At 38.3% G+C, this 22,621-nt stretch overlaps 2 long non-coding RNA genes across 4 annotated transcripts in view; both read left to right on the top strand.

The window, feature by feature from the left end:
- Positions 1-5,402: 5,402 nt before the first annotated feature.
- Positions 5,403-18,573, top strand: LOC109368969. 2 transcript variants are annotated; one of them, XR_002117480.1, is made up of 4 exons: positions 5,403-5,464; positions 5,925-6,051; positions 6,539-6,717; positions 16,328-18,573. It is a non-coding gene; the product is annotated as an uncharacterized LOC109368969 (long non-coding RNA). The 2 variants fall into 2 exon arrangements; XR_004160430.1 differs by lacking the exon at positions 16,328-18,573 and having other exon boundaries at positions 6,539-6,960.
- A 1,076-nt stretch (positions 18,574-19,649) lies between these two features.
- Positions 19,650-22,621, top strand: part of LOC109368970 — a 14,237-nt gene continuing 11,265 nt past the window's right edge. Inside the window, exon 1 of one of the 2 annotated variants that reach the window (XR_002117481.1) lies at positions 19,650-19,707. This is a non-coding gene — a long non-coding RNA (uncharacterized LOC109368970). The remainder of the gene's footprint in view (positions 19,708-22,621) is intronic. The other variant, XR_002117482.1, reaches the window with a different exon arrangement.

Below are 22,621 nucleotides of genomic sequence, written 5' to 3'. Positions count from 1 at the left end.
AGCAGTTACTAGCAGATTGTTTAATCAAACAACTTGCCTCTTGATCACATCGGAGGGAACAAGGTCCTTGCACAACTTCAAATAAATCAATTGAGTTTTCCAAATCATGTGCATGTCATAGTGCTGAGGATAATTTTTTTCCCTCTGAAAATACTTTTGCAGTCTGTTTTGGTTATATATTCCCTACTGATTTCCTCTAAACAGCCAAAAACCTGTGAAAATATTACTTTTCCCAAGAAATACAAACTGCTGTTAGTTCTGCAAAATATGTGGACTTTTTATAGAACTGTGAGGTGACATCATACCATGAAACATTGCAGCTCAGGTATGGATGCAAACAAGTTATCTGACTGCAGAGGAGGTTAGCAGAGAAAGAGTGATGAAGTTATTAAAACTGCCAGTGATGTACAGGTTTGGTTTGCATGGCTGAAGATCCTCCCACCCTCACCTCTCCTCTTAGGAAGCTCTCTATCTGGAGGGTAGTATTTAGCACCTGCTGGAGAAACTGTACAAGAGGAGTTTAGATATCAAGAGAAAAACAAACACAGGCAAAAAAAAAGGGGCATGGAAAGAAAGAAAAAAAGTAAGAACATGCATGTGAGAGCTTATATGCAAGGAGAAAAAACAGGTAGTTGATTTCTTCTACAATTGTTAAATAATTTCAGCAGTTTGGTAAATGATAGTAAGACAGTCACTTGTTTTCCTACCAAAAGTGGTAGGAAAGAGTACTGGGAGTGGTTATAATGTTTTAATTTATTCTTAATTAAATCTTAGTGCATTCGATTTCACTTTCAGATTTTCTTCTGTTAAGGGTGCTTTGCAATTCAAGTTTATTGTTCATGCTTGTGTTGTCATTTATGCATTTAATTTATATGCTTGCCAACAAAAACGGAACTAAAAAAAAATAATGCTGGCATTGCTTTTAAGAAAGCCCTTGTAATATGTTTATTTTTACAATCCCAGATACTGTTGACTGGCTTCAGAATTGAAGCTCAGGATGAAATTTTAGAGCTATGTTCTTCTCTGGTGATTACAACACTGTCAAGATACAGGTATCTTGGTTGTTGTTTTTTCTCTGGACAGTCAGCTGAAGAACACAACAGGAATGGTGAATGTACTACTAGATTTGCTTTTGTGAGCACTCTTCTATGTATGTATCTGTACATACGTATGTTTTAGGTTGTTAATTAAGTAGTGACGTGTGAAAGAAAGGCTAAGTTCAAGCACAGATTATTTCAGTTCAATTTAGCTGTTTCTAATCACCTTCTTAATCACCTTCTTTGCCTTTTGTACTCATAGTGTTGAAATAAAATTCACAGTTTTCTTTGGGGGGGGGAAGGGAGATAAATAGAAAATAAAATATAAAATATCAAAATTAGTAATTAAAGCATTTAATTTTGGCAGACATCTACCAGAAAGCAAGCTATAAACAGAAAGGATGTTTGTTATTCAGCTATGAAGAGTTTCATGATTATCTTCTTGGAAGCCTGCTGTCAGAATTTGTGCTTGATTGTAATTTTCTGTTATTGACTCTGCATTTATGTACCAAAACTCACCTGAGTTTTGAAATCCATTTTACTTATAAGTACTTGGGAATGTGTGAGGCAATGTACCTTATCATTAGAATCATAGAGTGATGGAATTGCTCAGGTTGGAAAAGACCTTAAAGATCATCAAGTCCAACTGCAACCTGACCATACTACCGAACTCTAACAACCTGCAGTGTGTCCAGATAAACCAGGGTAAATACAGCAAAAACACATTTTAGCTGTGAATGGTAAGGTGAGTGAGAAATGGGTTGGACCAATGAGCTCAAAGGGCAGTGAGCAATGGCACAGGTTATTGTAGAAGTGGAATAATAACTTTGATGTTTCTGGCTCAAACAGAATGACCTGTATCACTCCAAGTAAGAGAAAATTGCTGTCAACAGGGCAAGGCAGATGGCAAGTGAACATTGTGAACTTAGCCAGTTCATGGCAGGATGCGTGTACCCCCATTAGCTTTGGTATAGTTGCTGATAAAAACCGGAGTTAAAAATAACATTCTGAGAAAGCTGTGTAAGATAACTAAGGGTATTTTATAATAGGCAGAAACATAGTAGAGGAAACTCATATTTATACTCTTATTTAAAATTGTATTAGCATAGTCTGAAATATCTTTCTTCTCTAGGACTGGAGCAAACGTCTGTGAGAATGGATGAATTGCAATAATACTCAGGTGGCCTCTTAGGCAAAGTTAGCTTCATCTGATTTTCTTCTATCTAATATAGAACTATGGACTTTAATTTGCCTCCATCTGCTGTCCATAATTCTTACAAAGAATGCACGTTGTGGAATAATCTGCAGAACTAAAAATTTCAGGCAGAGAGACAGATCTGTTCATTTGGAGTTTTTCATTGTGTTTTTTTAATCACTGCACTACGTTGTGGTTATAAGGAAAAATATCATTTTAAGGATTAAATAACAACTCGGTTCTTTAAAGCTTTCCTCTCTGTGCTTTTTCAGGAAATACTGAATGCCATTCATGGCCACATCCTACAATCTGCATCCCAGTTCCCTTCAAGAAAAAAGGACTTCTGCTAAATAAATGTGAATATTTAACTGTTGACTTCACTTGTTTGCTCCTTTCCACTGTGTAGGTTTGCATTTTAAATTTAAATTAAATATAATTAATTCAAAATAATGGCTTTAATTAAAATTTATTTTAAAAGGGAAACATCCCATTTTATATCAGTTATTGTCTTTCAAATACTGCAGTGACAGAAACACAGCTGCAAGTTAAGCTGTGGCGAACTGAGCTGGGGCAAAAACAAAAGTAAGGTGAATTCTTGGGGTCTCCCAGCACAGCACACCTCCAGCAGTGTACGCTTTTGGTGATATAATTGCTTCCTTCTGTGTCCCAAGTGGTCATAGGCATATCTTGACTTTCTGGCTAAACACAGCTAACCCTTGTGGCTTCCAAGTCCCTGGATCAGCACTGTAGACCAGGAGGTCATCATAAACTTGTCAATGGTACTGAAAATACGTACCTTGTAAACTCTCAGTAAACTCAACTTCAATATACAGCATGATGCTTATTGTTTTCTTTAATTGATTGCTTTTTTTTTTTTTAAAAAAAAAAAGGCACTACTCTCTCTCAGGGCTGATATTCTTCTGTGGTTGGTTGTTTGTTTGTTTGTTTATTAATGAAGACAAACAATGTTATTTGGTATACATCAACTAAATGGAGGAAAAATCACCTGGGGAAACCTTCTCAGACTCTGGCCAGAGGCCAATTTCAAACATTCTCTGTTTGCAAATTTGTTGCACCAAATCAAAGAAACACGAGGCAGAACATCCAGAAGCATAATAAATTAACCTCTGTGAAATTCTATCAGGAGTGTCTGTGCAACAGGGAAATGAAAAGGCAAGGAAGTTTGCTTCCCTTTGAAGATTTTCTAGAGCATATATTAATGATGGGCAGCTACAGCTTCTTTCCAGATAAACCAGTGAGTGTTCAGATTCAAGACTAAGATAGAGCTAGGCAGAAATAAGATTACTTGCATTAACAATTTTCTGTAAATACTCCCCTGGGACATGAAGCAGTATTTGATGTGAGTGATGACAATGTTAGCATGAAGACTACATAAATAAGACTACAACATAAAGACTGCTATAATAAAATGGAGCAACCCAGATGACTGAAACCCTCAAAACAGGTAAGGCACCTGCACAGCAAAAACGGGGCTCAAAATACTTGCACATATTTATAGAGGAGCTTTTGGATTATGTATTTATTTATATGTTTTTATCTATGCGTATTAAAAATGAATAGCACGCTAAGAGCTTCTTTTCTCCTCCTTGTAGCGAACGTGCTTAGCAATAGGCTGTTTTTAACTGCTGAAAGAATTTGTCAAATACAGTTATCAGGGAAGAGTACAACTAAGTGGATATCAAAGCTATGTTTGCAGGAATTGGGCTTCAGAATACTTCTGAATGGAAGATGCTTGTTGAGTTTCTTTACATGTCGTTTCATGTTTATTTTCTTTATGAATCTTCCAGCTGTGGTACTTGTCTGTTTAAAAGAAGAATACTTAGTAGTTTCTTCTTTAAATCAGCACATAGCAGCTGTATTTCTTTATTTTGTTTGTTTACTTTTGTCTATTTGGTTGAAAAGAAAGACAGGAAAGTGAAACAAGGCATAAAAATGAAAGTCTGTCAAACTGAAAACCTCCCGAACATAATAAACTTTGTTGACTAGATAATTCTCTTTGATACTCTTGCTTTTCATATTTGTAATCATTCTCATTTAAGACAGCGTTACTTACGTTATGAGGAAATTGCCTTGATACAGTTAAACTGAAAGAAGCATTACATTCGTGTTGACAAACAGGTTTGAAAGCATGTCAAAAATACTTTCAATGCCATTGGAAAAGCAAATGCATTTCTTTCAAGTGTCTGAAGACTAAATTTCATTAATATTCAGGTTAAGGCTGGGATGATATCAAGAAGTGCATATTAATATTCTTTTTGCATGGCACGTGTAGCACATACTGAAGGTAGCCTATCTTGTTAGTCTTTGAGGATTTCAGTATTATCTGTAGTTCAACTATTGATACCACTGTAGACAAGAGTGTTTTAATACCTACATGTAAACCATAAGAATGATGGTTCCTGGTTGATGACCTAAGCATTTATTAAGCACAAAGAGGAAAAGAAGTGCAATGGACTATTTTACAGTTTTGGCATGCTCAGTGGCCTATGATTCAAACAGGTATCATATAAGCTAAAAGTAATTAAATGTCATTGCTTGAATTCAAGAGGAATGATCTACGGAATTCAAATTAATGAGGCACCCTGAAGAGCTTTCAGCTGTCCTCACAGGTTGTCATCATTCCTAATGACAAATTGATTATACAGGTAGGTTGGGAGAGTTTAAGCAGAAAAAGCTGTATTGCATTTGCAGTAGATGGTGTGCTAATTGACAAGGGTGCTTGATTTCTTGTTTTTGGAGTCACAGCCAGAACATCTCTAGATTGTGTTACTGAAATGCTGTTAAGATTATATCAGAGAAACCTCATCACATTTGCTTTAATGCTGGAAATAGGAGCTTTGTGTTATGTCCATAGTTTTTTAGTGTAAAGTTTCCTTGTGGGATTGGTAAATTATACTGCTGTCATACACTTAACAATGTTGCCTGCATAACTGGGGGTCTGTCAGCCCCTCTGGACACTTGAGTTGACTCCAGTGGAGTCTGGCTGGGTGTATGGGGTTGCTGAATCACAGCCTGAACCTCTGATTGATCACCTGAGGCGAGCAGTGAGTCAGCCACGGGAGTACAGATGAAGGCAATTCACCTGTGCTGCAGGAAGGGATGAAGCCTGACTCCACCTCTCCTAGACCCATTTAAGAGCTGACTGCCAGTAGGGAAGGATCTTTTCTGGAGATTTACTCCACCAGAGTTTCCCACATGAGTCCTGGATAGAGTGAGTGTCCTTCTTTCTTATTCTAGTATAATAATTACGTCAGCCAAACTTCTGGATATACTATGTCATCTGTATATTCAGTGATTGTACAATTGTACAACTATGTCATCTGTATATTCATTGATTGTACACTGGGGCTATGGACAAGTCATGGAGGGGAATGGATCTCCTCAATGCAGGGGTGTTCTGGAAGTGCTCAATAAGCAGAGAGCAGAAGGTTTCTCTACTGATAATTTAGAGTGAATTAACAGTAAGACTTGTACAGATGAGCTAAAAACCTGCTGTTGTGTTCAATAGTTTGTGAATTATATTCTTTTTCTTTAGAAAAAAAAATCTAACTCAGCCCCTAAATGTCTGCATGCATCACCTTGCACAGGCATCAAATCCTGTTCCGCTCTAAAATTTAAGTGAGATTTGCTGAGGTTCAAAGCTGAAGTGATATGACTCATTCCTCCACCAGGCAGAAATGCCACTGTGTATTTTGTGGTGTCAGTACAGTGATGTAGTTGAAGAGGATACGTGACAGAGCAGGAGGCAGAATCTATTGCTCACACTTCAAGATGTAAATCAGTCAAAGATAACTTCGGGTAAGAAAGAAACCATTTCTCTGTGTATTTAATGCCTAGCTATAAATTTATGAAGGCTCTAACTTCCTCTCATACAGCAATACTGACTAATGTGTCTTTCCTATCTACAAGTGGGTATTTGTCAGTTTCCTCTGCCCATAGTACATACATTCACTATCCTGATTGCAGGTGAGGACTTCAATCCTCTTTGGAATTTTTTAAGTACAGATTGATTTCAAAGGTTTCCAGAGGATGATGTAGCTGTAAAAAGAGCCCTAGCATATAGCATGCCAGGAAGCCATGGAGCATTGTTTATAAGAAAAAGTAATCTGAAATTTTATGTTAAGAGAAAACAAAATTATAATATGGAGATTTGACTCCTCATAGGCCATTAAAATGGTTACCATGATGAAAAGAACTATTCATAGTTAGAACTAAGAGCAGGTCAGTTCCTTACCACCACTGTGCAACCATGATTAAAAGCCAATCCATCTCTCTTCTCTTTTAGGCTTTGAAGGAATGTTCTGGAGGCCACACAAACTGTATGCAAAACCTTATGTGCCTCTCGGACAGAAGCTGCACTAAGAGAAACTTCAGAAATGTCTAATTACAGCAGTGCAAATCACTGGGGCTTGCATATGATACCATACTAAAATGTATTTTGTGTTGGTTCGCTTTCAAGACAAGGTAACAACTTCACAGGCAACTGGATTTTTACATCAATTACTTTACAATCGATAATGCTTCAGCATAGCCTTGATAAGGAGAAATTTGCACCTTCTGCTTCCAAGCACTCAATAAAACCTCTCCTGGTAAGCAGAGGAGAGGCCAATTATTAGTCATCCTTAAAGCCCTGATGTTTCTCCTGCAGGTAGCTTGTAAAGAGTATACAAAGGCGATTTAATTTTAGTGTCCCATAACAAATTTATAATAAGCTATCTACTTCTGTAATAATTCACTGTTCTAATTCTATTAACTGTGTTCAGATGTTAAAAAAAAAAATCTCGTAGGGATATTTCCCCTTGCATTTAGTATTTAGTTCTGCTAAGGCTGAGAGAGACAGAAGTAATTGCTGAGCTAAATCCCATTGTCTGGTCTGACCTGTAAGTCTGGAGGTAAGGAACTGGTGCAACCACTACTCCTGAGCCCTGTGAAGCTGCATAGTGTGAGTTACGCTAAAAGCCTGGGCAAAGTTGGTTAAAATTAGGGAAGGGTATTTCTTTTCTTTCCCTCTGTGGAATTGACATTAACTGTAAAGAAAAGGATGAGGAAAAGGTTCTTAGGGAAAACAGGTGAAAGCTTCATATTTTCATGTCTCTCAAAAAACTGAGACACCCAATGTTCACTACAAGCATCCGGTTTGGAAGTTGGGATATTGAGGCGTGATTAATATCTACATACGTGTACAAATCTCCAGAAAATGAGTTAAACATTTAGAACCCAAGCATGGAATTGAAAATAGCATCTTACCTTGTGTGAAGTTTCTTCCAGCAGAAAATTAAACAGTAGCATGAAATCTTGGAAGCAAGCTCAGGAATCTGGAAGGAGGCTTTACAATCCTGCAACTGTAGCTTGGTAGGATGCATTGCTATGGTTTAGATCCCTTAGTTTGTGATGGGACCAGAATAGCACTGTGCAAAGCATTAACATATTGTTATTTGGGGGACGGGGTGTTATACTGGTGTGTTTTCTGGAGATCTCTCATTCTTGTTCTTCCCTGATTTGACTGGGGGTAGAGCTGACAAGTACACGGCCTAAGGTGATGTGGTTTCCTCTGAAAAGCCTGGTCCTTTCTGGGATTTCTGAAAGCTGTCTAACTCTCATGCTGTTTATATCCATAAACTGCAACTTCATGATAGGGTGAACATTTGCAGTGTAGTATAGCTGCAAGGAGAAAGAAATTGCTGCTTGCTTCATCAGTCCTGTAGGTGTTTCTTTGTTGTTATTATTTTTTAATTATTATTTTTAAAAAAGCAATAAAGATACAGCTCTGACTGTAGGATTTATTAATCAACATATTAGTTACATTCCATATGCCTCATGCATCTTTTAGGGGTTATTTTTTTCCATCGGCTTTTCATGCTTAACTCAAACATTAACAAATAATAGTAAAATTTAATGAATTAGCACTGTGCTCCTTGCTGGGGCTCCTTGGCTAATGTAAATACCTGCTGAAGGTATGCAAACTGAGAGGGAAAAGCCTAAGCAGATATTGGAAGATATTCAGTAGCTGTTACTGAAGGCAACAGAGAAAATCTTTGTTGATGGGCCACGCAACGTTTCCCTTGGAAAATGGCCTTGGAAAAACTTGATGTGTTAAATATAACTTATTTGTAACTAGGCAGTAAGGGCAACAAGTTCTGTAACCAGTAACCACTAAGAATATCCAAAACCTGCTTAACTCTGTAGTTATAGGACTTCTGTGTCTGCGAAGCACCTACTAATGTGATTGAGTTGCTCTCCCTGTATAAGAGATTGCCCAAGCACATTTAAACTCGCTGTGTGTAAGCGGTTTCCTCTCCAAGAGGATGGCTCTGTCCAACAGGACAAAACATTGTCCTTGGTTTGTCTGGGAAGCACAAAGTTGCTAAGTATCTGCATCAGAGGTCACCAGGCTCCAACCTGCTGGAATTCAAGGAGCATTTGGGCAAGGCTCTCAGACATAGGGTTTGAATTTTGGGTGGTCCTATGTGCAAGTTGTGGAGGTAAGAGATGGACTCATTGATCCTTGTGGGTCCCTTCGATCTGAGGACACTTACAATCCAGGCTTCTGCCACATGGCTCTGGCCCTTGTTCCAGACTTCCTCCTGTACATGTGCCCTAGCTGAATTCTTCCCTTAATTAACGTTAAGCTATTATTAACATTAAGCTACACTTTGATCTGTTGTTTTGAGATATAAAGCATTGTTTAATCAATGGATAAACAGATGGTGTGCGTGTGTGTGTGTGTGTATATATATATATCCAGGAGCTTGGCTAATATAATTTATATTGGAGGAAATAAAAGAAAGTCACTCACCCTGTCCTGGGCTCACGAGATGAACTCCTGATGGAGCAGATCTCCAGAGAGATCCTTCCCCACTGGCAGTCAGCTCCAAAATGGGTCTAGGAGAGGTGCAGCCAGGCTCCAGCCCTTCCTGCAGCACAGGTGAATTGCCTTCATCTGTACTCCCGTGGCTGACTCATTGCTCGCCTCAGGTGATCAATCAAAGGTTCAGGCTGTGATTCAGCAGCCCCATACAAGCATTCATAATTTCTTTCCAATATATCTTTAGCTTGGCCCACAGTTACACCTTATGCCATTAAACTGATCTCATAACAACATCGTATCAACAAAAAAGCAATTTTGTTGGTGAGAGTTTGTACCACAGCCTGCTTTTTTGTTTCAGCCCTTTTATCTTGAAATGTCTTGAAATGGACATGGTCCTGAACTCCTTCAACTCCTTGTGACTGCATAGACACTGTGGTCTTTATTTCTAGCAAGGTTTATGACAAGCATGATAATTTTCTGGTTTTCTTAGGAATAACTCTTGCATTTGGTCTAATGTTATTCATAGATGGCATGTTTACATTCTTACTACATCCTGATTTCTTATAAATGTGTAAGGAGTCTGGATCACAAGTTACTCTGCACATACAAGTGAACTAAAACTAAAACTCATAAGGAAAACTCAAAAACTGCCATGATTGCTCCTCTGCCAGAGCATATCTTGGAACGTTGGAAAGCAGTTGGGACCCTTGCCGACTCTATGGATAGAGGCATCAGGCCCCACCTGCTTGTGCTGCAGGTAGTGCTCCTTTGGAGTCATGGTGCATGTAGGCATGCTCATAATGAAAGCACAGCGATTCCCTGCTGGGAATGAGTAGGAAGGTGCACTAGTCGAGATATGCACTATCTGCTGTGTAAAGCAGCACCTTTCTTGGCCAATCACGTTGGCAGGATGGGGCTGCCAAGGCAATGTTCAGGCTTAATGAATGATTTCTCACTAATGGTTCTTACACAGTATTTGTGGTTCTAGTTATCCCGTGAGTGCTTCTCTTCTGTAAGAGAAAGAAGCTGACTTTATGTAGATAAAATTGATGTGGATAATACATCTGCAGATGAGAAGTACGCATGCTCTGAATGCCAAGCAATATTTTCCTCTCTGGAGGAAGTTAAGATGTGGCTTCATTAAAATGCTGTCCTGTGTGTTCGTCATTATGCAGAAGAGCTGTCAAAAACTAGCTAGCAGGGAGTTTGCAAGAAAATAACTAAACCTCACCCTGCCCCTTGTTTCCAGAACATAAAAACTTTCAGGAAATGTTCACTTAGAGAATATCAGCAAACAGTCTCCAAAATGAAATATGCTCCCAATGCCCTAAAGCCAAGATACTGAGCTTGCTGCCAGCTTCCCTCCTTTTTAAAGTTACTTTCAGTTTCATCAAACCTGGTTCAGTATCTAGTTTTCTATTATCCAGAAGTCATATCAACAGAGTAACATTATTTTTTCCTATTGCTAAAATTCTTTCCCTACTGCCATTTCCACAGTAGATACAGCGGCTACTGTGACTACTAAACGCGTAGAACGGCCCTACAGTTCAAATATGACTCATGGTATGTTAATTTACTGATACAGAAAGCTAAAAAGAGAGGGAAGGAAAGATAATACTTTGTTTTAATGTTGTTTTCAAATGGTTTGAAGTTAAATAACGCAAATAGCGCATGATTAAAAATACGTTTAAAGTGTTTTTTAATCAGTAAGCTACCTGCATCAAGAGAATCTAAACTCTTAATAAACATTTTTCTTTTTCGCAATCGCTTTTTCTATGTCCTTCTGCTTTTCTATGTCCTTCTGCTGTACTGTTTATTCTTGAATTTGGGGTAGTTGGGAAATCTGCAACAGTTTACTAACAATCTTGGCAGATCCTAAGTTAAACAGAAATTCAGCTGGTGTTATTGGAATATGGTTTTTTTGTTTGTTTGTTTGTTTTGTGAGTTTTAAAAAAATATATTTTCTTTTTGTTAAAGAGAATATGAAAGCACTTCATTTTCCTCCAAAGAGTATAAAAGGAGATACAAAATGGTGAAAAGGACACACTGAATTCCCAGTGGAAGTCCTGCTAGCTTAAGCACTTGCCTTTATCACAGCATTGCTGTCACACACAATGAGATCTTGACTCCAAGAATTGAAGGGAGTTTTCCTTAGTTTGTAAAATATGGATTCTTTTATCAAGTGCTTCTGCACATCTAAAAATACAGTACAATGTGCCTAGTCCTCTGCTCATTACCTGTACATGATTTTTGTAGCTGACAGACGTTTGTCTGCTGGGTTTCTTTTTCCTAGAGATGTTTCAATGCCTTTTCTTTTTCATTTGCTGTGTATCACTGGACAAAGCTTGCATTCAGTGGCTTCCCTTTTGTTATTTCCAGAAAGCCTACTAGCACTGTGTGTGAGAATCATTAGAGAGTTGATCTAGGACTATTCAGACAAAGGATAAATCATACGAAGTCTTCTCCAGCTTCCGATGCTGCTATTTCATTCCCAGTTCAGGGAGATGAGCAAACCTAGCCTGCTTGGCTCTGTTTTACTCTTGCTCATATTTCCTTATGGTTTTTTGTGTTACAAATAATAGAACTGCTTATATGAAAGGGTGTATTTTCACATCAATAGAAGTCCCATGTTCGGACTACTAAAAAAATGGCTTTGATACAGCTTTTTCTCTTGCTTTCTGGTCAGAAGGCTAGGATGTTAAATTTCTAAATCGGATTTCCAGCTAAAATACAAATATTTCTCATTGGTGTCCTTGGAAGTTTGTGTGTTTTTGAAGATGTGGATGATGGATGCTTCTGCTGTGCTTTACTGTGAGTCATTACACGATGCCCTAATTTTTCTTCCTAAATTTTTGTGGCTGTAACAAATAAGGTGCCTGAGAGGAAAGGTAGAAAAAGGATAGAATATGACCTTCCTATTAGTTATCCTTCTGATGGAATAGCACTCCTGCAAGGGCATGTTTCTGTTTGCACTTCTTGCTACTTTTTTAACTGTAACAAAGTACAGACCTGTCATCTGCAGGCTTCTGTAAGTAAGCCCAAAAGTAAAAACCTTGAGAGTGAAGAAACAGCAAGCTGTCAAGATAGAGATTTCAATTTCTTTCAAGATTAATGTGAGTATTATTTCCTTTCAGATAAAACATTTTTGAAATATCCAAAAATCAGACTCTACACTGGCTACACTCTTCCATAGGCCAATATCCCTTAAAGAGCTCCAGGACTCTTGTGGTCTTCTCCTTCACGGCATGGGGTGGCTCCTGCCATGTGGACCCAGCTCCTCTGCAGCCCTTGCCTCTGTTCTCCCATTTGGGCATAAGTTCCCTGAGGATATGATCAAAAATGTATAGAGTCAATAGCTAGTCTCACCCTCAGTTCAGAGTTTTCTCTACTTCTCCAGACTATATTTTGCATGTCCTACTCGCAGGTAACTTTTTCAAAGTAATGATCCAAAACCAGCAGGTTATGGCTTGCCTAGCTATGTGCTGGTATCCATGCTTTAAACTAAATGTTTCTCAAACAGACAACCACATCTAGCCGTGACTCCTCTGGGGAGATGTCAGCAACATAGGAGAAATGTTTAACTCTGCTGATGATTCCAGTCAGAGCACTTGGACCTGTAGCATCCTGCAGGGCTCCCACTGCAGCAGGTTTGAGAACAACAGAGGGATATAATCTCTCTGATAACTCTGCTCCCTGGGGGACAAATGCTGCATGTTTGACTGGCATGCATTGCCCTGAGCAGAGAGCAGTGTCCTAGAGGTGCTGAGTCAAGGTCCCCGTGGCAGTAATAAATCCCACTCACTAAATCTCTTCAGTGATGTGGCAGGGAAGATTTACCGTTTGTCTTCATCTATTTTTGACATAAATACCAGGGTGGGACAGGGGAGTACAGTTTAATTAAAAACAAACTAACATCATTTTGGACAGTCTTTTCCATGATGAATCCTTTCTTTACAGAAACGTTTGGAATGTAGTTATCAAATATGAGAAGTTTAAAAAATAATCTGTGTATGAGAGGCTGCCTGCTGAACAGTAAATGGGTAGTAGTAGAAGTCACGGACTCACAGATGTGAAACAATAATTTTGCTTTGTTCATGTCTAACTACATAATTAATTCTGAATTCTTACTCCACTGTAACCTTGTTGTATAAGAACTTGGTTCTGACTTTTCTGTGATATTGCATTGCAGTGTTTTAATGCAGTCGCAGCAGAAGTTTCTCTTACAAGTGTCTCTGGTAGACTTCCAGAAGTAGTGGAGATCATGAAGGATGGCAGGGTGTTGACCACAAGAGGCTTCTTAGAGTTATGTTTTGCCTTTTCAGCATAGTGAAGCCTTGCATTGCTGCTCATTGCCATCATTGTGACATTACACAAGAACAGCTGTATGTAGCTGGTAGCTGCTGTCTTTATAAGAATATGATGAAGCACAGATTTGCCATTAACTTTGTACCTTTTTACTCTTTATATTTTATCTTGCAAGTATTTCACATCCAGATGGACTCTCTCTCTTTTTATAGTAGCTTACTTCCTTTTCTCAATAGAGTTCAGTTCATTATGATTTTACAGAACACTGCGTAAGAGTTACAATTGCTATGCATACATTCAAAATTCATTTATGCGCTTACAGTGAAATGCTTTATGGATAGCCGAGGTTGTAAATTCTTGATTGGTTAATCAAATTCTTTTTTGCTCACTTAATAACTGATAAATCATTGCTCCTTCAATAACAGACACTGGAAATACATCGTTAAACTGGCTATTCCTGTGTTCCTTGCTTTTCCTGATAAACTGAGAACAGTGATTTCTCAGCAATGACTGCCCGTTTCCACTTTGTATCTGTTCTCTCCTCTCTTCCTATCTTCTTATTTTTACAGGCTTAATCCTAGTATGGATAAATGTATCTACCTTTCCTCAAAAATGTGTTATATAAGAAGGTTTTTGTCAATGTTTGCATTTGTTTTGAAGACAGAATTGGCCAAATATTGGCCACCAGATGTTTTGCTTTATTTTAAGCTATTACATGGCACTTCACATGTGTTCATCTTCTTGAATTTACTCAGTTCTCATGCCATTTCTTGACATGTTAAAATCCTATTTAGCTCAGCTAAATAGAAGGGATCACGTTTCTTATGACTTTTCTATTTTATTCAGCTGTAGGAAGACTAAAAACTTGGCAGTTGCATTCCTCCTTCTTAATTCAGACTTCTTTTTTCTTAAAGTCAGTTTGCTTCACTCCTAAAAATTTTACCAAGCAACTGGAAACTCTTGAGCTTGTCGTGTTGACAAAAAGCGTGCAAACTCCTCTTCTTGCTTTTAAATCATTCTTTTCATTACTTTAATATAAGGATAATTCAGAAGATTAGCTATACCTGTGACTGATGATCTGTGGGAATTTAATCATTATTGAGTAGGCACCTCTGGTGTGCTTTTATTAACATGTAAGGAAGAAACAAAATGAACTGTAAGCTACCAGTCTGAACTTTGTTGGTTGCACGTTCTCAATACTAAATGGTCTTTGTCATCCAAGGATCTAATTCAGCAGATGAGTAATTTCACATGCCAGTGAGCTTGTTAAAACTTGGAGTTGTGGTTAAATAATTTGGCCACATACATGTTTTTAGAATGCAGTGAAACTATTAGCCTGTAGAAGACGCTGACAGAGCAAAGATAACAGCAGTAGCAGTGTACCAGTGAGATGGTAACTGAACTAGTCAATGTGCCACAGACTGCACATTAAACAGCTCGTTTCTGAGTTATGATCAAGGATGGCAGCAAGTATGGCACTCGGTGTTCTTTCTCTTGAATTTAATGAGTAAACTAACAGCTACAGAACAAAATTATAAAATTTTAGGGTTGAAAAGCAAAAATGACAAACAGAAGTTCTTAAGTATGGGTTAGGTTTGTATTGCAAGCTCAAGTGTTGACTTGTAATCAGGCTATGTAATCTCTCTTAAAACAGCCCAATAACCTGAAAATGGGCAGATCTCCTGAAATGGGAGCTTAGCCAAAGAGCGTCCCACCATGATTTCACTGCTGTGGACATGGAGCTATGCATCCTTTATTTACTTAGGTGACGGGGATTTGAACAGCCCATACATGTCCTGCAGACTGGGCTTTGGAAAATCTGGGGCAGGATTCTTCTCAATAAACCCTGTAGGGCAAGAGAAGAACCTATGTATCCTTCATGGCAGGTGTCCCTTCCTCCTGGAAAAGTCAGGGGTTTTAAAAAGAATAGGATAATTATTTAAAATTCCTTTAGTCTCCTTTTCACTTTCAACCCTCTTTCTGCCCCAACATGATGCCTTGCTGTTTTCAACGTCTCTGGGAGAAAATTATTTTCTTTCAGACACACTTTGTATTTCTGCAGATTGGATCACATGGGAAAATACTCTAGTGCTACTTTGGGGGACTAATTGCATAGAGTAATTAGTGAGCCCTCATCCCTCACGATCATTTTTGCATGAAAAATTCCCTGATGTAAAAGTTGATCACATATAAGCTTGCTTAAACAACTGCAGAACAAGTAATTCTCTGGAAGTTGATATTTCTCTCACGTGCCCCAAAAGCTTTAAGGTGTTGCCCAATGGCTCGGCATGGAGCTGAGGAGCAGCATCCTGTAGGAATGCTTGGAACACCATGCTCAGCACTGGAGCCAGTTTCAGTGTTTTGAACACCATTTGTTTGGGTGAAATCCTTGATCTCTTCCATTTTAAAGCACAAATTGTGGAGTGACACTCTATTATTGTGCTCTGATGCTTGGCAAAACTTAAATCTACAGGTTTGAGATAGGTTTCCAATGAAAGAAGAAGAGGCTAAAGGGATGTATGTGTGGCTCCATTAAGAATCCTTGCCTCAGGCTTTTTTTTCCCTACTTCAGAAATTCAAATGGATAAAGCAATCTGTTGGCTGTAAAGGGAACTATATAGGTAGCTGCACAAACGTGGGAGAATGAGAATTTAAAATAGGAAATGTTGGATGGTTGTGTAAATGATAGCCTATGGATGGGGCGTTGCCAAATATATTAGCAAGATAGATGAAGCAGTCTGACAGTGTTGTTAAAGCCAACAATGGAGTGGCTGCATGGAGCAATCAATATCTTCTCTTACTGCAGTTTCCCATGTCAGTTGAAGAAAATGTTTTAATAGAAATCCAGTATATGTCTCTGAAATAAAGAAGATGTTTAAACTTCTAATGGTAATAAATGTAGTTTTCTCTTTGAAAGTGTGCGTGCGTCAGGTGATTTTTTTTTTTTTTGCTTCTCCTTAGGAAATGTAAAGCCGTATGTAAGGATTGGAACACCAGAGGAGTGATAGGAAGGTGACAGGTGGATTGGCTATTAACTGCAGCTGCTCAGCTGAGGCAGAAGAGTGTTCCGGAGGACTACTGCAGGCTGCAGAAATGTGTGTGAGCAGCCCGACATGGGGGTGAACTGTGGGCAGTAAGTAAAAAGTTACAAATATAACCCTCCTCTCCAACTACAGAGGGCAGAACCGTAACCATGAATGTATCTGAAAGCTAGGAAATCTTGTTTGTAAGTGAATATTACCTAGTAAAGGCTTAATAACTATTTTCCTGATCTATGTGTTTCCAGAGATGGAAGGCAGACGTTTCAATGGCTCTACTAATAGTACCTGTGCAGATTCTGTAGCAGATCTTTAGGTGAAAAGAGTGCACATTTGGTTTGGATTTTGGGTTTGGATCTTAGGTGGGGAACAAAAAAACGACTATTTCAGCTGTAAAACAGGGATGATAGCTAACCACTGCCCTGCTGGAGACCTCAGAATATTAAATAATCTTTATCTGGGTGTTGTCATCAGAGATGCTTGATGGCTAGAGGTTTGGTCATTGCTGAGCCACTTTTCAGGGCTGTCAAATACATTTTATGACGTTTGCATTTGATTTTGATTGATGTGGTTTCCTGTGTCTGCTGCAGCATTGCATTGTTCCACAAAGAGCTTTCCAATACAATTTCTTCCTGTTAGAAGTGAGGTAGGAGAAGAGAATTGGTTTCCTTTAAATTTTGACTCTTGACCATTACCGGCAGTTGTCATTGATATTGTACCAATCAAAAGTGGCTTAGGACACAAGTTCAGTTGTTGTGATCTGACCAGAAAATAATAGGACGCTCTCCCCAACCTGAAACTTAACACAGATTTATTTAACTTCCGACTTACTTCTGCATTTATTTAAAAACACTTTCCAAATTAATCCAAATACCTAGAAATCTGAAAGGTGAGATAAATTAAGAGAAGATCAACGCTGCTTTCATTTGCCAAAGCTGTGAAGAAATAGCATACTTTTGTTTACAGACAGAGTTTGCTTTTCCTATGCCAGAAAGCACTGCCTAGCAGCTCCTTGCATCAGGCATGTGAGCCTGTGTCCAGAGAGCTCTGCAGGAGAACTCTGGAGTTGAGGCTTTAGCTTGAAGCTGCATTGATCCAACTGTACCAAGCATGTAAGAGAAATGATGGTAAATTCTTTCCCCAGACAGAACAATGCCATTTACTTCAAGATGTGATCTTCAGAAATCTATCATTTTTGTACTTTTCAGTAAATTATTGCTGGTCCAAATGAAATTGGGAAAAACTGACTGGCATGAAAGCAGTGTTTCTAAGTCAATTTCTGCCTGGATTTCTCTGTTAATATCAATGCAGATTTCATGCATATGTTTTGTTAGAAGGTTTTTCATTGAGAACAAGTGTCAAAATTTGCTAATATGTTGAATTCAGAGGACGCATGTTTGCATGCACAGCATTTGTAGATCTATCCTTTTTCTCTGCTCTCTCTACCTCTACTAATAAGCACTTATGAGCTGCTTGTTAGTGTGATAGTCTGGCACATTTTACATCAAACAAGAACAATTTTGTTTTGTTTATTGAGTCCCTTTATCTTCTCTTTCATTACTTGTAAACATATCATGCTTCTGCTGTTTCAGTTGGAAGTCTGATCACAGATAGTATCCAGATATTGGACTCTATGCGATGTGCTACGATTTTGCTGTAGGGCACGGTATTTTCACAAGCTTTTTTACCCAGTTTTTCATCCTGATTGCTTGTGGTCACCTGGCTGCCCTCTGGTTTTATGACACCCAGCCCGAGCCATTGCATTCACTTACACCTCTTCAGACAAAACATGTGCCATGGGAAATGTATGTGTGCAGCCTCCGTGCTGAAAGGACTGCCAAAGTTCAGGCAAAGCAACCTTTCAGCAAATGATCACGACCTATTAATGTGGTTGGTGGACAAATGTATTTAAGAGAAAAATCCCACATGTATTTAGTAGCTGCTGTAAACATGTTTGTTTTGTGACTGAGAAACCATGGCTTCAATTTACCTTGAGTTTCTTCCTGCCATCTCCTATACTTTGGCTGCTGGTGGTTTGCAGCTGCTCTTTTGACCATAAAAAGAAAGTCCTTTAATATAGCAATGAAAACATGAAATTGTGGAAGTTTGAATACAATTCTCCTGGCGATGGTTGGAATTCAGAGAAAAACTGACCAAGGATTAATGAGAATTTCTTGCCTTTATGTTACTGCTTGTTTTGGCCTTTGGCTCAAAACTGTGCAGTAATGGACTAGTAAACATTTAAAAAAAAAAAAAAATTGAGATAAATTAAAAATTATCCTTATTCTCTTTACTGTCAAATTTGGTCATTCTGTGTTTTGTTTTTCTGAAGTTCATGACCTTACTTGCCTGAGATGATCGTGACTAATCGCCAATGATTAATTTTAGTTTTTCCTGCTTACTAGTTATGGACTATGAAAGCTGGAGAAATGACATCCTGTCTGCAGTGTTTTACAATTCCCAGATAAGCACTTTCAAGTCTACTGAAAAGCACAGGTTCTTCTAATCAGCTCTTGCTCTTTGCTCTCTGTGCTATGTTACCAAACCAGAATTTTAACTTGAATTCCAAGATTTGAAAAATAGGATCTGCGGAGGAGTTAACAGGACAAATTGTTATCCAAGAAGATACTTTTTAAAGCCGATCTTCATGTCGTTTTCTTAGAAAAAGCAAAACATTTGCAAGGTATTCTTTAATTGTTTAAATTGAGGATAAATGAGTAATAAAAGCATGAATCATAAAGGCCTGAACATAGCAAAGAAATATCTCCTTAATTTTGAAGAAGGAAGAGACATTTTATATAATAAAAAAAAAAAAAAGAGTTGGTGCAGAATGCAGTTTGAGTTGTGTTCATGTCCTTCTCCGTTTGGAGATGGTTCAGAAAGTATGCTTTGGTTATCAATTGTAAGTACAGTTCAGACTTTACAAAATTAACTTAGAAAAAAGTTTAAACATTGTCACATCCCACCCTTTACAAATGTGCAGCTAAAATGTTGGACACCTGTCTCTAATTATATGAATATCTTACCTGACATTTAGATGTCAGATGAAGTTATTTTGTATGAACCTGTTTGCTAACTTAGGAGTCTTGGCCTGAACCACTGATTGATCACCTGGAGAAAGGACCCAGTCAGCCCTGGGAGCACAGGTGAAGGCAATTCAGCTGTGTGACCGGAAGGGGTGGAACCTGGCTGCACCTCTCTTAGACATCATTTAAGGGCTGGCTGCTACTGAGGTAGGATTTCTTTCTGAAGATCCTTCCTTGGTGGAGTTGCTCCCTGTGAACCTGTAGTCTCCTGATAGGGGTAAGCAATCTTTTTCCCTTCCTTTATAGTGCCTTTCTATCATGCTGATCTTTCTGTCATTGCGCTTCTGGTGAAACACCTTTTCCCATCATGTTTATCTGTTCAATTGCTATGGAACTAAAATATTATCTAATATTTTCTCAAGTGTAATGCTTTGCACGACATCTCTTGTAGAAAGTGCTGATACAAAGTTTAAGGATTTTTCTTTGTCATTAGTTGTTTCGACTGGATGTGTCTATTATAACTGGTATGTAAAACTCTTAAGGTATTTGGAGTTTCTTATGTCTTAAGTAAGAAGAATTTGAGATATGTCGTTTTCTATCCAGTGTTTAGGATAAGTGAGACAAACTTCATTTCTCCTGCTTGCTCTGAAGGTATGTTACTTGGTTAAAACTATAGTGAAGGAAGAAGAGGACTTAATGTATACAGAATGAATTTTCTGCCTGTGGTGAAGCACAGTGATGATGACTTTGGTTAGGCAGGTATCAGGAAACCTTTCTTATCGGAACATGAGACCTAGTTTAATTTTGATAGAGACTTTGATAGAAAATCAATATTACTATGAGAAATAAAAGAATAAAGATTTCCAAGGACCAACTGAGCAGTATTACTTCTGCTTAGCATTGGTTATTTAAAAATGAGCCCTGTTTTACTTCTCATAAGAATGCTCTACTACGATTTTTTAAGTCAGATTTAGCAACAATAATGAATTTCACTGCTACAGTATGGCATTTAGGTTGAAACTGAGTGTTTACCTACACTTTAATTACATAAAACAATTATAATTAAATTCACTTCAAACAGTAGGTGAACAATGAAATAAATTCCTCCATATAGTAACATTAAATAAATAGACAATATTCTTTTTTCTCAGGGCCAGATAACAATGAACCAATTATTCTTCACAGCTTTCCAAGAGGGCTTCTCATTGTATAGAGAGGCTTAACATCTGGATCAATGCTTGCATGGTTTTTAATGAAGTCCTTTAGCTCTTAGAAATTATTGAAAAAGCATCTCCTGTGGAAAACAAAGATTAGTTTAGCTGGATGCCATGCTGAGCAACTGATGTTTTTCTTGGCTGGCTCAACATAAAACTGCTTCCATTCTCTGGATCTGCAGGTTTTAGTCCAGTAAACAAAGATTGCTTTCTTGTAATTCAGTATGCACTGTAGTTTGCTGGCTTTCTTCAAGGGTAACTAAACTAGGACAAATTCTCTCCGTTGCCATTGCTTCTCCACTTTGTACTGGTTTCATATAGGAAAGTTAAATGTACTTCCAGAGAAATCTTCCCATATGTACACTGTAGAGTTAATCAAGAAACCCTACTTCTCTTGCCAGTAAACTTCCATGGGTTAAGATTTGCCAGTATGAAGGTTAAGCTGCACGAGAGGGTTGTTGACAAAGCACTGAGAGCGCGTATTTAGAGGACCTGCCTTCAGTGGTTTTCCGCATTGCTGTCAGGTATGCAATCAGCGCAGAGTTAAAAAGAGCAAGGAGGGGCTAGCTTTAAAAGTTTGAGTTGTTTTTTATGTGCTTCTCACATGTCCTGAGATTGCCAGCGGCAGAGGGACTGCAGCAGCTTTGCTGTGAGCATAGAACGTGCAGTGACTTGTGTGGTGCCCGCTATTTCTCAAAATGTGTGCACAATATGATTCCAAAGGACTGTGTCAAATCAAGTTACATACCTGGAAGAGCAATTTCTTGCTCCTCAGAGGAAAGCATATGAGCAGCCTGACAGTCCCAGGTTTTATTCCTAAATCACTTCAGTAAAAGCTCAGAGCTTTTGCAAGTGTTTTTAATTCTTGGTGCTTTCATCCAGCCAATGGTTTGCCACATACGCAGTTCTCTGTACTAGAGACTTCTGTGTTGTTGAGTGCTTGCTCCCACAATGGTCAGGCTCAATACATTTCTGTCTGTGAATAACTGATTTTCAGCTGGAGGACTAAATGATATGAGAAAAGCAATCAAGGTAACATATCACTCTGATACAGAGAATCAATGCGTTCCAAAAAAATGTTCTGTCCTGGGACCTATACTTAGTGGGGTAACTCAGAGTATTCTGCAAGTGCTAAGCAATCTGTGTTTTTCCTCTGAATATGAGCAAGAGTTCTATGTCTGAATGACTTATTTATTTATTTGTAACAATCTCGTTTAAAATTTGTGCATGCAAGCAGAGACACTGAAAATGGTACTTTGGCTAAAGGCTTCCCAGCAGTTATACCCACATTGATGAGCAGCATGGCACCATGCTTCCCAGTGGAGTGGCTGAGGAAGTGAAATTACATCTGACAGGCCCATTTCTATATTACTACAGTTCTTGGCTAAAGGCAAAATTGATTAAAAAGACAGAAGCCTTAAGAAGTAAGGAGCTGTGGCTATGTTTCTATGCTGAAGCCTTAACATTAATCTAGTCCTCCCATTGCTTACAGGGAGAGAAAAGATAATTCTGTAGCACCTTCAATCTGTGTTTATAAATAAAAGTATCGATGAAATACAACTGTTCAGTGCATGAGGTTTATGTGTTTGTATGTTGAGTTGAGTGCAGCTAGGAAGTGATGGAAGAAAAATATTTAATAAACATTTGAGAATGGTGTACTTGAAGGTAAATTATTGGAATTAATACAGCTGCTCTGGAGAAAAAATAGTGTGCTAGAAAAATACTCAAATGTGATTATTGTCTACAAATATGTAAACACATCTAACAGATAAGTTCATGGAGCCTGGCAGATATGTATACAAAAACAAAACGTCTACTTGGCATGCATGAGCTAATTCAGAAGTGCTGGAGGTGGAGAAAGCACAAGTGATAAATGAAAGATTCCACTTTACCTTTGATATCCATCTCGTTTGTTTGTTTCTGTTCAGTACTTTCTATGCTTTGCACTGAGGCTGTGTTTTTTTTGTTTTTTTTTTT

The sequence above is a fragment of the Meleagris gallopavo genome, chromosome 8 (assembly GCF_000146605.3).
Source record: "Meleagris gallopavo isolate NT-WF06-2002-E0010 breed Aviagen turkey brand Nicholas breeding stock chromosome 8, Turkey_5.1, whole genome shotgun sequence".
In the NCBI taxonomy this organism is placed as follows: Eukaryota; Metazoa; Chordata; class Aves; order Galliformes; family Phasianidae; genus Meleagris; species Meleagris gallopavo.
This window is presented reverse-complemented; position numbering and strand designations above follow the sequence as displayed.